The 16,551-nt window shown below is 40.3% G+C and overlaps 1 long non-coding RNA gene across 3 annotated transcripts; it reads left to right on the forward strand.

Moving 5' to 3' along the window:
- The first annotated feature begins 5,069 nt into the window (after positions 1–5,069).
- Positions 5,070–10,664, forward strand: LOC110716237. Of its 3 annotated transcripts, none has more exons than XR_002510443.1 (9): positions 5,070–5,468; positions 5,592–5,658; positions 5,736–5,818; positions 6,273–6,340; positions 8,103–8,183; positions 8,786–8,860; positions 9,785–9,896; positions 10,280–10,425; positions 10,511–10,664. It is a non-coding gene; the product is annotated as an uncharacterized LOC110716237 (long non-coding RNA). The 3 variants fall into 3 exon arrangements; XR_002510442.1 differs by having other exon boundaries at positions 5,595–5,658; XR_002510444.1 differs by having other exon boundaries at positions 5,595–5,658; positions 10,280–10,365.
- The last annotated feature ends 5,887 nt before the right edge of the window (positions 10,665–16,551 follow it).

Below are 16,551 nucleotides of genomic sequence, written 5' to 3' on the forward strand. Positions count from 1 at the left end.
GATGTAAATAGCCAAGAGCTACTAATAAAAGTTTGCTATTTTGCTTCTTCTATTTTGTATTATGAGGGGCATGCCGCCTGCTCCATTAGCAGCTAGCTACTCTCCATCTTCTCATCAATTGAGGGGCATGCCAACTGGTAAAACAGTCGGCTACTCTCCATTTCACTCAAATATGCATTCAATTAAGAGGGGCACGCCGCCTGTAGTTATACAGTCGGTTACTCTACTATACTTAGTTTGCCATGAACTACCTAAGGCCTATGGCCGAATGATCAGACCAGGCGCCCAGCCAACTGATCCAATCTTTAAACTAATAAGACCTGCCCTAACATCATAGCAAGCGTCCGGTGGCATCCCTCCAAATGAAATTCGTCGCAGAGAGTAGCTCCCTTTTGGATGGAACATTGTTCTATAAACTAATTACACGGCACCCAGACGACTGTCCCCAAGGACAACCACGTAGCCGTTTTTGAGACAAGGATAACTCTAAAACTAAACCAAACAAGTGTTAACAGTTAACATCCGCGTCGGATGACCGTCTGTATTACTTGGGATAAGTACAGCCGGTACCTCTTGAGTAAATAGCCAACAAAAATTGGTGAATGAAGGGGATCAGCCGGCCTCCGCCGCCTAGTACTTCTACTACTCAAGCATAAAAGCTGATGAGTAAGTCACTCTCTCATACTTAGTAAGGATCCAAAAAGGTATGACGAGTCCGCCTGTTTAAAGGCGAACCAGAGCTCTCGTACCACGACCCCTACTAAGATGATATCTTTTCAAACCAAACATGTTTGAAAATCTGGTTCGTAGGTCGACTGCTTTTTGGCAAACAGGGACTCAAGAACTATTCCTATTTTAATAAACAGGCGGGCTGGTTATAAACGGCCTGTTCCTTTCTTACTTGAAAAAGTTAAACAAACCTAACGTATTTCCTAAAATACGTTGGGGGTCCGACTGGGTAAATGGCCGACTGATCGCCTAACCTGGAACCAAGACAACCAGTCGTCCAGGGGCATAGGCAGTCGGTACCTAGTACCTGTTCGCAATCTTTGGCTTACGATAAGTTACAAATTTTAAAACATTTTTAGCCGAAACAGTCGGTATGACATACAAGCGGATAGTAGGATCCTCTATACTTTGCAAAAATAAAGCATAAAACAAGATTCCGTGATCAAAGACGACCGAAAGATGGTCGCCGAATTCATATAAACAGGCGGCCATAAAGACTAGCAAAATATTCAACGACCCCGGCCCCCTGGCCGGGTAAAGTGATACAAGAGCACACGGTACGCAGGCCGGAGAACAGAAAAAATAATAAAGCTTTAAGCATTGGGAGGGGCTTCGGTGTTAGCTGCCGCGTGATCGAGCTCAACGATGGGCGCTTGATTCTTCAAGGCCCCCTCTTTTGACGACTCGCCTTCAGGGGCAAGAGTTTTATGCGCATCCACCTCAATCGGTTGCAGGGCCACCACCTCCTCTTCCTCCGCTGAGCTGGAGTCAACCGCCTCGTCTTCCTCAGCCGCATGCCTCATGATCTGTTGGTTGTACGTTTCAGTACAAGCGTTGAACTTTTTCTCCCAGGCAGCATAGTGAGCTTTTGGGAAGAGGGTCGTCCAAGTCATCTTCATGATCTGAGCCGAGTCGTCCATCATGGCCTGGACTAATTCCATTTTTTCTTTCTCGGCCTTGGCCGAAAGCTCGGCAGTGAGGCTCTTCTCCTGCTTTTGCAGGCGGTCTTTGACAGCCGCCAAAGATTTTTTCGTGGCTTCAAATTGGGTCATCTTCTGCCTAAGCGGCTTCAGCTTATCTCGGAGACCCTTGACCGTCGCCTCCAACTCATTATTCTTCTTTTTGGCCGCCTTCAACTCGGTGCGGATAGTGGAAGTGGCCTGCGCCTGAAACATTGCCTTATCAACGTCAGAGGCGACCATAGCTTTAGCAGCCTTTACCTCTTTGTTCTTGGCGCTGATCGGCCTTCGGAGACCGTGTACTCTCAGCATGGTCTGGAAAAAGGAAAAACAGGCGTCAGATTTAAGAATAACAGGCGGCACGCAAAGTCAACACTTTAAAAATATTCTAAGTCTACCTCGAAAAGGAAACCCATGATGCCGTCTAGGTCAAGGGTGCTGACTCCCTTGACCGCATCCCTCTCCTCTTGAGGGACGACCTTAATCATAGACTTGGCCATTTGGACCAAGTCCGGTTCTTGAGGGCCGCCTGCATCCAACAAAGAGAAACATCAAAAACATGAAGAAAGAGATGAAGAAATAAGTTAAGTCTAGCAGAGCAGTTTATACTTCTTGGCGGCCGACTGTCCCTAAGAAATAAGTTAAGTCTAGGAGAGCTCCCAATCGCCAGTTTACGAGCCTTCATATCCGGCTGCTGGGAAGAGGAGGGTTTGGACGTGCCCGTCTGCGAAAAATATGGAATGGTCAATACTAATAATAGCAGGCTTTCAAGGCAAAGTTTGAAAGATTAGAAACTCACTATGGGCGTCTCCTTGGAAGAAGAATCAGAAGAGGTCCGTTTCTGATGCATGATGGAGGCCCGCAGCAAGGCGGCCGTCTTCTTAGATGCAGAAATCTGGTCCATAGCTTCAGCTGCAAATAAGAACCACAAAGAGTTAGAAAATTCAGAAACAAAGCAAAAGACGTATACATGCTCAAGTGGCCGGCTACCTCTAGAGGTCCGACTGCTAAGGCCGCAGGCGGCCAGAAAGTAATCGTCATAGAGCCATTGAAACTCTGGGACGCAGTTTAGGGGCACTTGCTCTCGTACCCCAGTAGTAGAGTTTGCCCTAATCTCTACTTTGAAAAGCCCTCGGTCAAGGATTTCTTCCCTGGCCTTGAGGGGAACAAGCGACATGCTGCAACCGCCTGCTAGAAGAGGCAGATCTTTGTTCCACCTGTTGTAGCGTTTGTTCAGCAGCTTGTCAGGGCTGGCAATGATGAGGAAGGTGTTTCTCCAATCCTTCCATTTATTTTCTTTGCCCTTCGTCATCAGATAGCCTTTGTAGCTAGTCCCCGCGGGCCAGACGACTGTATCCTCAGCATCCGGCACAAATACATGAAAATCAGGACCCATCACATGGTTCGATAGAAAAGAGTCTATTCGTTCTTTTATGGCCTTGATTCGGCCCTTTGGGACATGACAGTAGTAAGGAGTATTGAACTCCCTATGAGAGGCAGATGGTTCCGACCAGCCGTCCCCCTTTTCAGCCGCATGAGAAAGTCTCGCCTCATGCAAACGAGAATGCCTTTCCTCTGAGTTTATAGAGAGGCGGCTTGAAGAGCTAGAGTCAGACTCAATATCAGAAGAGTCCGACTCCTCCCCTCTCCCTAAGGGGGCCGACCCCTCTTCTTCTTCAGGGGCCGTCTGTTGACTAGCCAGGTCAACAGTGAAGTGGGAAGGGGCTACTTTAGCTACCTCCTCAGAGCTCTCGGTGGAAGGGCCACCTTGGGTCCCTGCGGTATCAGGCGGCTGGTCCGACAGCTCGCTAATTTGAACCCGGAAAGAGGAGCCATCAGAGTTTTCAATCCTCTTGGTCTTTTTTGTTCCTTCCATACTATCCTGCGTAGATACAAAGACAGTTGGATTCCGGGACTTGCACAAAGTTTGAAGTACCGCAGGGCAGTCGGTACCCCTAGTCCTAGACTCAGCCGTCCCTGGTGACCGGCTGATTGCTAACCCAGGTCGTGTCGGATGCTTTTAAGGTCTCATTTTCAAAAAAGAGAGAAAAAGTGAAAAAGCAAAAAGAATAAAGGAACAGACGGTTACCTGAAACTTAAGTTCTAAAGAAGAGCTTGATCAAACAGGCGCCTAAAAAAAGCAGTCGGCCTGTCAGAAATAATCGGTAGATCAAAAGTTACAAAGTGTCAGAGCTCAAGTTCAGGGGTCCGAGAGTTCTCTTGAAAAGTTCGCAAATGTGAACAAAAGACTTGGTCAACATGTCCTTATATAGGGCAAAAGGAGAATGCGAAGGGTCGCCTCTAAATTCAAAAAACGAGCGGGAAAAAATGCTCGGCCCGTCATAGGGCGACACCTGTAGCAGGTCGTCGCCTGTTACAGGCCGACACCTGTCACAGGTGACATGTGAATAGTCACGTGCCACCTATGAGGGGAAAATGATTAGGGAATTTTTCCCTACCAAGTATCACCTGACAAGTGGACCATTCAGGTTCTGCCAAGTGTTCGCCACTTGGACCAATAATAGCCTGCCACGTGTCAGGCGTTGATCCGTCCACCATGGATCAGTTGTGTCACGCCACGTGGCCTCCATATTCCAAACGGCCACCTAGGCCCAATTTCCGAGGGAAGCCCAGTCAGCCCTAGGTTAACCTAAACCTAGTATTTGACACGTTTCCCAAAGCTTATAAATACTCTAATTAATCCTCATTAAAGGGGGTTAAGCATTAATTACACTCACCTAGAGAGTAAAAACACTTAGATCACTCCTCACCTAGGGGAACCAGATCTCCCAACCTTTACTTTTCCGCACTCTTTACTCCACAAACAAGTACTAACTTGGTCGTCAGAGGCAGAGCTCCCACCACAAGGAGTCTTCGTTGTTTTGCAGGTACAGGCGCAAGGATACCAGTCCCGTAATTGTAATTCTCCCGCAGGACATCAAAAAACCCCGAAACAGTTGTATTTCAGAAATGCCTTTTCTTTCTTTGAGAACCATTCTCAAAAAATTTCCTTTACCAATCATTGAAACAATATATTTGAATTTAGAATTCTACAAATATAAGTGCAAAGTATAACCATTCATAAAGATACATAATAAGTTTGAAATTTAAAGCGTACATGCAAATTTTCAATCTTATTACGTAGAAAAAAATAAATTAGGCGCCGCACTTTTCGCACCGGTTCTTAAAAACCGGTAGTAAAAAAAATGGGCGGGATTGATGGAAAGAGTTTTCGCACTGGTTCTAACAAAACTGGTGCGAAAAGTGTGTAAATCGCACCGGTTTAGTTGGAACCGGTGCGAAATCTATTGTTAAATAAAAAAAAAACCGGTTAATTTTCTTTCTCTCTTTCATTTTATCGATTTTTCCTCCTCTCTCAGCTGCCTCTCTCTCCTCTCCTTATTCATTGGTGCGTACTCGAAATTCTCCATTGAAGCGCACTCGATCTTTCCTTCTTTCTCTTTCCCCTCTTCGTTCTTTCGGTTTCCCCTCTTCGTTCTTTCTGTTTCACCTCTTCCTTCTTATCTCTCTCTTCTCTCTCCTCAAACAAACCCTAATCTACAGAAGAAATCGGCCTTGAACGACCTGCTGCCCTCCTTCGAAAACCGGCATCAATTCGAACCAAGGACAACCATCATCGCCGCCAACGTCTATTTCTTGAATCTACAATATTGGAGGTTAGGGTTTCTGGGTGCGTCTATTTTGAATCAATTCGATGTGTGTGTGTCTTCAACAAGCACAAATTCAAATCAATTTCGAACCAAAAATCAGAAATTCGAGGTTAGGGTTTCTGGGTTATTTAGCTTTGCGTTATATTTTGCTCTTTTGGTCCAATTATTCATGTTAAATGCTTTGAAATTTTGGGTTTAATTGATGGGAACAAGTGGATCTCTTAATGGACAGCAGAGATTGGTGGTGAAAGGAAGATTTGCCCCAAAGTATTTTGAAGGAATATTGAGGAGATATGTCAGTAAGTACCTGCTGATCTCTTCTTTTCTTGTATTTAGCTCCTGACCTTGTATATTAATGATTGCTTTTCATCCATAGGTGATGGACGTGGAACATGAACTTCGAGCTCTTAGGCTTCAACTTAGAGAGAAATCTATATTCCCGGCTAATCTTCAAAAGAGGTTTATTTATGTTATAAGTTTACGCTGAATCTGAATATGGATTCTAATACAATTGATTTAATAGATTGTGTGGCAAATTAAATGAATGGTTCATGAGTAGTTTGATAATGATGTTGGATTTTAGATGAGTTTTGAACTATAGATTATGTTATTGCTTCTGCTTAGTTTGTGTATTATCAGATTTAAATTCAGATTTCTGTATTACGTTCTTGTTCAGTTGTTTTGCTCATTTTGATAGTTAGTATGCTAATTTTTGTATGGCTTATTCTGTTTTTTTTGTTTTAGTTATGTTTATTGTGGACCAATCTTAGTTAATTGTAGGTTTTTGCTATGATTTTTTGTTTGTACAGTTTTTGGGGATGATGTTTTAGTGTCATTCAAGAATGATTTATTAGTAGTTTTGCTTCTAATTGTGGATTTAATGGGTTTTTTTAAAAAATGAAATGTTGTGTAGGAGTTCCTTGGTGATTATTGATTGCTTTATACAAGAACAATTCATCCGTGTAAAAGCGCAGTTTGTTGGTGAGTTATCTTATTTTATTTCTTAATAATTAATATAAATAATAATTAACCATTCCTTAGGGAGTTTGTGGTTTCTAAAAGAGTGGTGTAAGTGTTGTGTGTCAAGTATTTGTTTGTAGTTGCATTTTAGTTTGCATAGTTTAAAATGTGTTTATCTTAACTTGTTTGATAGATGTATTAGCCAGTGTTCTGATTAATTTATGGAGTGGATATTGAATGCAATCTGCATTGGTGTAGTCAGGTTTATTGAGCTTTGTTAGGCAGGTTACCATTTTTTTAAAAAATGTGTAGGCTTTGTATTTGTTGTATGTTTTCCTTGTTGAGCCAAAGACATGATTTTCCCTTGTGAGCAGGGTTGTAGACTTTCCTGTCAGGTTTATTGAGCTAAAAACATGATCTTTCCCTTGTGAGCAGGGTTGTATGCTTTCCTTGGTGTATTTGGTAGTGCATATTGCTTTCCCTTGTGAGCAGGGTTGTATTCTTACCATGTACTCATATTAATTACCCTTGCAGTCCTTCTATGGAAGGAAATTTTCCATCACCTAACAGCAGACAAATTAAAGTGGTCATATAAGCTTATTAATATGCATATTGCTTTTAATCTTTCACTAGAAATACTATTTATTACAAAGTTGGCAGCAAGGATAAGCTTATGTAGTTACATCGGTTACATGCACCCTTTGCTTTCTTGAAAAATTGATTAGTATCTTGGCCCGAAGATTAACAACAATTATCTCTTCTATGCACATTCTTCAATTAAAATTGCATTACTTGTGTCAGGTGTGTCACATAAACACTAATTTGACACCTCAAATGGATACTGTAGTTTGATTTGATCGATGAAATCTGCAGTAAGAGAAATCATTGGAAGACTGCAAAGAGTGTGAGTAACATAGAATTAACCACATTACATACATGATTTCTAAAATAGGCAGTGTGTTTGGCTTTAGTTGAAGGGTTTTGGTGGGAGGGAACAGTGAGGAGTCCATTACTCTATATTCAATTGTTTGGATGAAGAGTTGACGGAGGGAAGGGGATTAGAGAGATCTGTTTTCCTTCCTAATCTAATTAACCAAATCTTTCTAACGTTGTTAGCAAAATAATGCATGTCCCTTCTTTTGCCCCTCCCATCTCTTTTCCTTCCTTGTCTTCCCCTCACCTCCTCTTCCAGCCTTCTCTCTTTGCTTGTTAACCAAAAACTTTCTTAGTATAGCTAAACAAGAAATTTCCATTCTCAAATGTCGGTCATGGGTTTTTTTTCCACTACACGGTTAGTGATTAAGCCTCATATAGTTCTCTTTGCACTTTGGTCTGTTCTTTGACTAGTTTATTTTCTTCCAGTGATTTCATGCTGGATGATTGTCATCTTTAAAACGTTGGTCTTTGATACTTTAATCATATTGAATAAGATGCTTGTTTGAATTTAGGTTTTTTCTTTATAAGCAAGTGGTGCGGTATAAGTAAAAAAGATATGATGTATTTATCATCTTAAGCTAAATGACCAAGCAATTACTTGCTTAGCATATAAGTATACGCTGTTATTTTATTGACAATGGATTTTATCAATGGGGTGGCACTCCTGTATCTTGGATTTGTGTATGAGTTGAAAATCTGAAGCCTGACTATTCAGTTCTTGCAGATTTTAATATTCAGTATTTCTGTGACTAAATATACACCTGAAAACTGCATAAATCTCCTTTTTATGACATATGTACTTTGGCCTTTTAAAGCCCCCTTTGCTTTTGTTGTTTATGCATTTCAGTGGCAAGTAATGGAGGTTGAAGTGAGGCCAAACTTGCTTTCTTCGGATTCAGTAAAATTTCTTCTTGAAGATATTAAAAAGGTATATAGCTTCCTGCTTTTAAAAGTTTTGGCTTTAACATGTCTAGGTAAAGTAGCATACAAATTTGAACAATTCAGCTGCTTATTGTTGCAATGCACCTTTACCACCATAAAAGCTCTCTTTTTTCGTCTGCCCACTTCAGATTATGTAATTTAATCACGTTTATAGCTGGACTTATGCTTGGATCATGTATGTGCTTTTGGTTTGCCTGTCCTATGGTTCTGTTCCACTTGTTTAAATTTCAGGTATTCATGCAAAGTATTGTTTTAAGACTGGTCTGGTGAGAAAAATGTGTGGATTTAAACTTAGACTGGTCTGGTGCTTAGAGTAGCATGGATTTAAACTTTCTATCTTTGACAGTTCCCTCTACTAAGTATTGTTACATTGGTGGAAGACAAATTGTGTGGCTAACCATAAGTATTGTCATGCTGAATAGACTTCAATTATGTCTCCCTTGGTTATGAGATTCACCTGCAGGCCATTTTTATCATGTTTCTGACATTAATGAAAGCAATTGTTGAAGCAACACAAGTAATACTCTTTATTAATTGTATAGCAATTATGCTCTTGTCATTTATGTATGAATTTTTAAATGTCTACAGGTTGGTGATGTGGTGCTTGTACAGGAGGATAACTTTATACAGAATGAATTTAGAATAGTTGGACTGGAAACCTTGGTATGTTCTGTGATTACTCTTTCAACTACATTTGAAGTGTTAATCAGCTGGTATTATGGTAAAAAAAACATGGGTGAATGCGGGCATGCAGCTGACAAACAATGATGTTAGCATGGTCAAAGACATGCACTGAAATGTATGGAAGTGCGGTGATATAGAAAATCTGCTTCTAAATACATGAACTCCCACATTGAGTTGATGTTGTGGTGGATAGAAAATAGCTAAAACTAATTTACAGATAACTTTGGGAAATTTGTTCAAGGGAGTAGGGATGGGGCAGGGGGCTCTGGGGCTATGTAAATTGTCTTCTCAGTTAATCCCTCTCCTTTATTCTTTTCTTTTCTTTTTTTTTTTTTTTTGGGAGAGGGAGGGGGGGTTGTTGGTGTCCAGGGGTGTCCCTGGAAAAATGTATGAAAATCAGTCATGAATGGGGGGTCATACAGAGTATTGTAAGTTGTAGGAATATACCATTTACTCATCATAAATATATTTTTGTGAGGATACTGCTTGCTAATACAATATTACGAAAAAATAACTTTTTACAGAATATAAGTATGATCTGTTACATAAATATATCTGCGTGATTAGGTAGGACATATGAGGTTTGTTAATTATACATTTGAATTCTTGTAATATTTGCATCCAGTAATGAGACCTGACTTTTGCCTTCTGTTAGGTAGGGTACAGTGTTGTAAGTTCTGAATCTCACTCTATGCTCCATCTTGTGCGTCTACTAACTTTAATAACTCACGATGATACTCTATATTGCCTTCTTTTCTTTAATAGAAGGCTTGTTTGTGTTGTATGGGTGAAACCATGTACTAGTAATGTACAATTTCTGCTGATGCTTGCTTTTTCTTGAACCAATATTATTCTCTTTGGTTATTTGTTGATAATAAACCTGTAGCCAATTTCATCATGTAGATAGGCAATCATTTCTCAGCACTACAAAGTGGATTGATGAAGTATGGACAGAACGTGGCAGTGATGTGATTATTGTCCTTGTTGGAAATAAAACTGATTTGGTTGACAAAAGGTAAGGATTTTGTTCACTTCTGTGTATTCTCTTTGCTATGCTCTATGTTCTCTCTTTTATATGTTAATCCACCATTCATTAATTGAGAAATGTTATCACACAAAAGTTCTACTTGCCATCAGGCAGATGGGAGAACCAGAATTCTATATTTTCCTGGGTTTCATGAATCATAGGATCTCTTTTTACCAATAACAAGATAAGGCCAGGGTCCAGTAAAGGGGTTATTTCTTATGTACAATTTATTTATGACTAAATTAGCAAATATGCACAACTTAAAACCCGGTCTTTTTTTGTTCTTTCTTTAATTTCTCTTTCTGTCTTCATTCTTATTTCTCTTTCCTCGATCTCTTCTCCTCTCTCATCTACCTCTCTCATCATGCTAGTTGGGCTACAAGCATCCCTCAGAATCAGGATCACTCCCTGGCGCAAATGAGGCAAAGACATGTAATTGGATAATTGCATAGCCTTGGTTAGTTGACTCAGATGAATGTCCTGTAAACATCTATGCTAAAAGATTACCATCTGACAGGTTGTTTAGAAAGTTTAAAGTTCAATTGTTTGAGTTTCCATATTTCGATTCTAATTGTATTCCATCCCCTCCCGTGTGCTTGCAGGATCAGAAGAAAGCAGGAGCCAGAGCCCATATATGTTTCCTGATCTAGCACATCCACTGGCCTTACATCGAAAAGAACTAGTCAGCATTCAACTGAAATCTCAAGTTTTTTTTTTTTTTTTTAGTTTTTTAAAGTGTAATATTACAAGTTATTGAATAAAATATATGTGTTTTATGTATATTATGATTATATATAAATATTTGGTACAATTTAAGTGAAAAAATGCAAAAAAAAAAAAATTTATTTTTTTTTGGCATTTTTGGCACCGGGTTTGGAAAAGAACCGGTGCTAAAAGTTTTTTTTAAAATTTTTTTGGGGACTTTTGGCACCGGTTCTCAGGTGCGAAAAGTCTGATTTCGCACAGGTTTTGAACCAGTGCGAAATGTCTAGGGTTTTAGCACCCCCCAAATCAGGACCGGTGCTAAATGGGGGTTTTGAACCGGTGCGGATTACATGTTTTCGCCTAGTATCCACGCATTAAAATTGTCCCTTTTAGGCGAGAATAAAAAGATTCCAAGATCCCAAAAATCAAAAAGTGATTAAGCATGCTTTGGCTTGTCTTAACACTTAATATTTTAAGGTAAGCAATCCAATTGCTAATAGCTCTAAGCTACTCTTGGTTCAATAAAACGTCGCATCTAATGCTTCCATGACATTTTATCTCCATTGCCACGACATCTATGGACTCCTTACTGATATCGTTGAGCTTAACCAAGACCAACTTGTATACCTAGTATACCTTACGTTCCTAGGGAAGTAGTGATGCCTCGCTTTGGCGTAGCCCATCACTACGCGCATTAGTTCGGTAAGTGTTGTTCTTGGAATGACAAATTTGGCTTGATATTATAGGGACCTAGGGTTTCTATGTTGGTTGATTTAAGTGAACTTAATTAATCATCGCAACGTTTTGAAATCCTAGACATGCATCTAACATACCATTCATTCATATGTAAACACTATTATGTATATAAAACATAAGTTAAAGAGGCATTTGACAACTAGCATGACCCCTTGAGTCTTTAAGTCTCCAAGGGTTCCCGATGCAACTTCTTGGCTTGTCTTCTTAGAAACGCCGTCTTCGAGACATCTCCACCAAATATGCAACTACTAATTACTATGACTAGGATTAATCTAAATATTAAGGTACAAAAATACGCAACGGTACGCAGACCGTATTTAGATTTACAAAAATACATAACAGATCGCAGTCCGTATTTACTATCCTAGTCGGGCCCCACTAGTTGCCATTTTCACAAAACCTGTGATACAATATACATTCCATTCATTCATTCACTATGTGTGAATGGCCCATGCATTTTACAACGAAAAACAAGTAACAATGCATAACACGGGCAAACTAGTAACTAACTTAGCTGGTTAATCCAATTAACACGCCTAATTAAAACTAGTCAAAGTTGTTAACTGATTATGTGATTAAAACGCAATAAATTAGCTCAAGTAATTAACGAAGCTCCCACTAAATTCCGCATCCAACTTAATTAATCTAATTAATCAAGCCGGTTAACCCATATTTTGCCAAATTATTTTGCAAGTGCCGGAGGAACCGAGGCCTAGCCTCGTTAAAATAATTGAATAAATAATTAAAACGGCCCAAATAACGCAAAGTTATAGCCCATCAAATGGCCGAGTGCCTAGCATCCAAGCCATGGGGCTTGGCTTGCTAGGCACCAAGGCCCCTTGGCTTGCGTGCTTGGGTGTTGGCCTGCCAGCCAGGAGCGCACCCCCATGCCTGCTGCCACATGCAACCTTGCAGCATGCTAGCATGCTACTGGCGCTGGCAGCTTGTGGGTGGCTTGCTAGCATTGCTGCCCCTTGTGATGCACCAAACCGCAGTAAATGCACACATACTGCAGCACCAAGTGTGCACTTACTTGCACACACCACACATTAGCTCATCAAGGGGGAAAGGCAGCCCACACACGCACCTTGGCAGCCACATGTGGGTTGCGTGAGCAGCCCGGCTAACCCAAGGTTGTGTTTTTGAGCGGTCCTTGCCTCGATTTGCGTGCACTTGTCTCGGGATTTTAATCTCGATTTATGTGTGATAAAAAATTAATTCTAAATTTATTTTAAAACCAACCTTTAATAAGAATGAAAATATAACAAGTCTAACTTAAATAAATTCAATTTTATAGAGCACAAACCAAAATTATTTAAAAACCATTCTTTAAATCAATTTTCGGTTCATCATGATGCTACAAAAATGAAGGGCTATACTCAAAATTAATTTAACCATACATAAATTAATAATGGGATTTGACAAAATTAAAGAGGTTGGAAAAATAAACCCATTCATCTAATGAAAAATTTCCAAAACCAACTTAGCTTGTGTGTAATTGAAAAATTACATCTTCTAATATGAAGATTAATTAAATTTCAATCACGAGTTATGAACTTTTAGGACTTTAATCAATTCAAAGTGACTAAATCCAAAATTAGTTCAACATGGAATTTAGAAAGTAAAGTTCCAACCAAATAAACAATTAAAGATTGGATCTTTAACATTTGAGGGACTTCAAAATTACACATTCACCATAAACATTCACACTTGAAGCAATTAATTTGCAAAATTGTGAAATTTCAAGTTTATGTGAAAAATGAACACACCAAATTAAGCACCCATTATGACTTCATAAACATGCTTAATAAGATTTATTATTGCAGTAGATTAGTGATGCAACCAAACATTTAATCTACCTTTAACATGCCATAATTAATCATGGTTTAAAGATTTAAAAATTTTCGTCAAAAACGAATAACCCCTCGAAAAACATGTTTCTAGGTGGATTTTGGCTTCTAGACAGCCTTCAAAGAGGGTCAAAAACGATTTAGAACATCGATTCCACCCAAAATTCACTACTTTTGGGTCGAAATCTGGGTTCGGGAGCCAAAATTAGTATAAATTCGAGATTAAAACTAATTAAAATGAGTTTCTAATCTAATAAGAAAACAAAACCAGACATTTAAATCCATTTTAAATCATCTCAATTAATTATTAGTTACAATAATTAAAGTGAGCGCGGCTCCGATACCGTTGTTAGGTTTCGTAGTGTCCGACACTACGCAGAATGAAACCCGCCCAAGACCCGCACACTAACTAAGGTAACTAAACATGCAATCATATAATTAAACAACAAAGAGAGAGAAAGAGAAAAGACATTCTTACCCTCGACGCGTGCTTCGCTCGCTTACGAGCTCTTACTTGAAAGATCCAGCCTTGCAAGTGCGTAGGCCTTCGACGGCTCGCACCCTCAACCCAACCCGAGCGGTCTCTACCCCGAAGGTTAGTCGGGGCTAGACCAAAGAAAAACTAGAGTATTTCAAACTTAAAGGTTTTCTCACTTTCAAGGAGATGCCTTATTGAGTTCAACTCAAGTGCTTTTCCCAAACCCAAAACTTGGGTATTTATAGGGAAAGGAGCCTTGATTTCCCATTCCCCATTAATGTGGGAGAACTGTATTTTTCCCAATTTATTTTAATCTAAAAACAAATGAAAATGCAAAATGAATCAACAAGCGCCAAGTGGCAAATGGTGAGCAAGGTTAGGTGAGGACCATTTAGGGGAAGAAGGAAGGTTGGGGGGACAATACAACATTTGCTCCCCAAGCAATCCCCTAAAACCAGTCCCCTCCACAAACCGTGAGTTGGCCTCCCTTGTACAGTTGGCTGGCTGCCCACTTTGGCTGGCAAGGTTGCCTAGCTGGCGCCTAGTACCAAGGCTGGGCTGGCTGCCAGCTCGCACATCGCATGCGCGTAGAAAGCAAGTCACGCATGCATTGCGGGCTGCTACTTCTGCTGCGTTGCGTTTACTAGCGTGGCCCAGCTGCTGCTGCGAGTGGCTGGTGCTGCTATGCTAGCAAGCACGCACAGCCATGCACGCATAGCCACAACACACACACGCATGGCACGCAGCTTGCAATGCTCTTGATGTGCGATGTGCGAGTGCTGGGCGATGCTAGGCAAGCAAGCATGCATGCGGTTTGTGGTCTCGCCTAGCCTCGCACTCGTATGGCTAGGCTAATGCGATGCTACGGCTTGGCTCGAATTTGTCGCTTCCTTGATTCTACGTCTCGTCAAATTCTAAATTCGACTTGACTTGTGACGCTCGGTTTTGATGCTCTAAGCTCGATATCCGACGTCTTTGTTCGTAATACTCTAATGACTCATCTAATCTTTCAGATTGATTCGTCGTCTTGGATCAGTTATTTAATTAGGGTGCGACCTCCACCTAGGTGTTCCGATCACTTGACCTCACTGAAGAATCAGCTTTCTAATAATTTTGAACCCTCTATCGCAATAATACACTTGTTGGAAGGACACCATTCCTTTCAAGTATACGCTGCCAGCCTGCGATGTGCTAGCACGGACCAGCAAGCTGTACTTGCTCGCGGGCTGCTGTGTGCGAGGCATTAGCATGCTAGCACGCCAAGCGCGCCAGCAATGCTGGCCATGCCGCACCAGCTAGCTAGCCAGCGCTGCTAACTTGCAATGCTAGCAAGCTCGGTATGGTGCGGCTGCCTTGACTAGCTATATTGTCATGGGTCGGGGCATTTCGAGGTTAAGGGTATATTTGTAACTTTTTGTTAGCTTGATTTCTCGTCTCGTCGATTCCTTAATTCGACTAGACTTATGACGCTCGATTTCCGACGCTCTAAGCTCGGAATCCGATGTCTATGTTCGTAATACTCAATTGACTCATTTAATCCTTCAGATCAATTCGTGGTTTCGGGTCGGTTACTCAATTGGGTATGACTCGAAGGGTTTAGTCAAGATTAAGCTGTAATATTAATTATGCATTAATATTACTGATCGGAAGCGGCCTCCAGCTAGGCATTCCGATCACTTGACCTCACTGAATAATTAGCTTTCTAATAATTCTGAAACCTCTGTCGGAATAATACACTTCTTCGAAGCACACCATTCCTTCACAACCACGCAGCGATAGCAATATCGCGTGGCGATAGACACTGCTTTCTCGCGACATTTCCGACGCTTCTTTGCAATTTTCTGTGTTCTTAGGATTTTTCGATTTTCGCAGTATCTTTTCGATTCTAGTTGTGAAAGATATTTTCGGCTTTTCCTACGTGTAAAAATCCTATGTTTTTGGCACTTTTCGGAACGTCTTTCCAATGTGGACCTTTTTATGCTTATGCCACAATGTTAATAAATATTACACACATGAATATCTAGAATCATTCAAGTCTCATCCACTCATTCTAAGTCAATTGCCAAAATAAATATTAGGAATCAAAATTAGAAATCCTTCCCAGTGGAGTCGCCAAAAAACTTTAGAGAATATTTCAAACATCAACCGTTAGCCCCACTGTGATCATGCATTTAAGCATGGTGGCGTCCAAAGGGAAAGAATCTAGAGATAAAAGAGTCGCCAACAAGTTTTAGGAACTTGTAAATCGTTCACGGGTGTGAAGGTTACACCTCATTCACGGTCACGGAGATCGCTAACTCCATAGTGGTCAAGAACCATGACTGGATATTCGGGGATGATGGTACGAATCCAACCTAAAAAAGATTGAACCAGCCCTAAATCGGCCTTTACTTAATTCTTATGATATTCATGTGCGCTTCCTGATCAACATACATACAACAAGTTAGCCCTAAACCTGTTTAATCTACGTTGATTGATTATTAATGCACAAATAAATCTATTATTGGTGATCACTTGAATTAAAATCATATTAAACCTAAATAAAATTATTAATTATCTTATTAGGCATGATTCCAAGTACAAATTCCCTTTAAACCTGCAAAAAAGAGCGTGATCAAGCAATAACAATAAATCATGAATAATCAACCACTGTAATAATTATTGACACAACAATCATCATCATAACATAATCAAAACATTATTAAAGCATGATTACAGCAAGATCCTAGGCATGATACTAAACGGATTAATAACAAACTCAAGCATGTCACTAATAAATAAAGATTGAAGCTTTAGCCTATACATGATAGTAGATAGCATGATATTAGAAATATTAAAATAACACCCTAACATG

The sequence above is a fragment of the Chenopodium quinoa genome, unplaced genomic scaffold (genome assembly GCF_001683475.1).
Source record: "Chenopodium quinoa cultivar QQ74 unplaced genomic scaffold, ASM168347v1, whole genome shotgun sequence".
Taxonomy (NCBI): domain Eukaryota; kingdom Viridiplantae; phylum Streptophyta; class Magnoliopsida; order Caryophyllales; family Amaranthaceae; genus Chenopodium; species Chenopodium quinoa.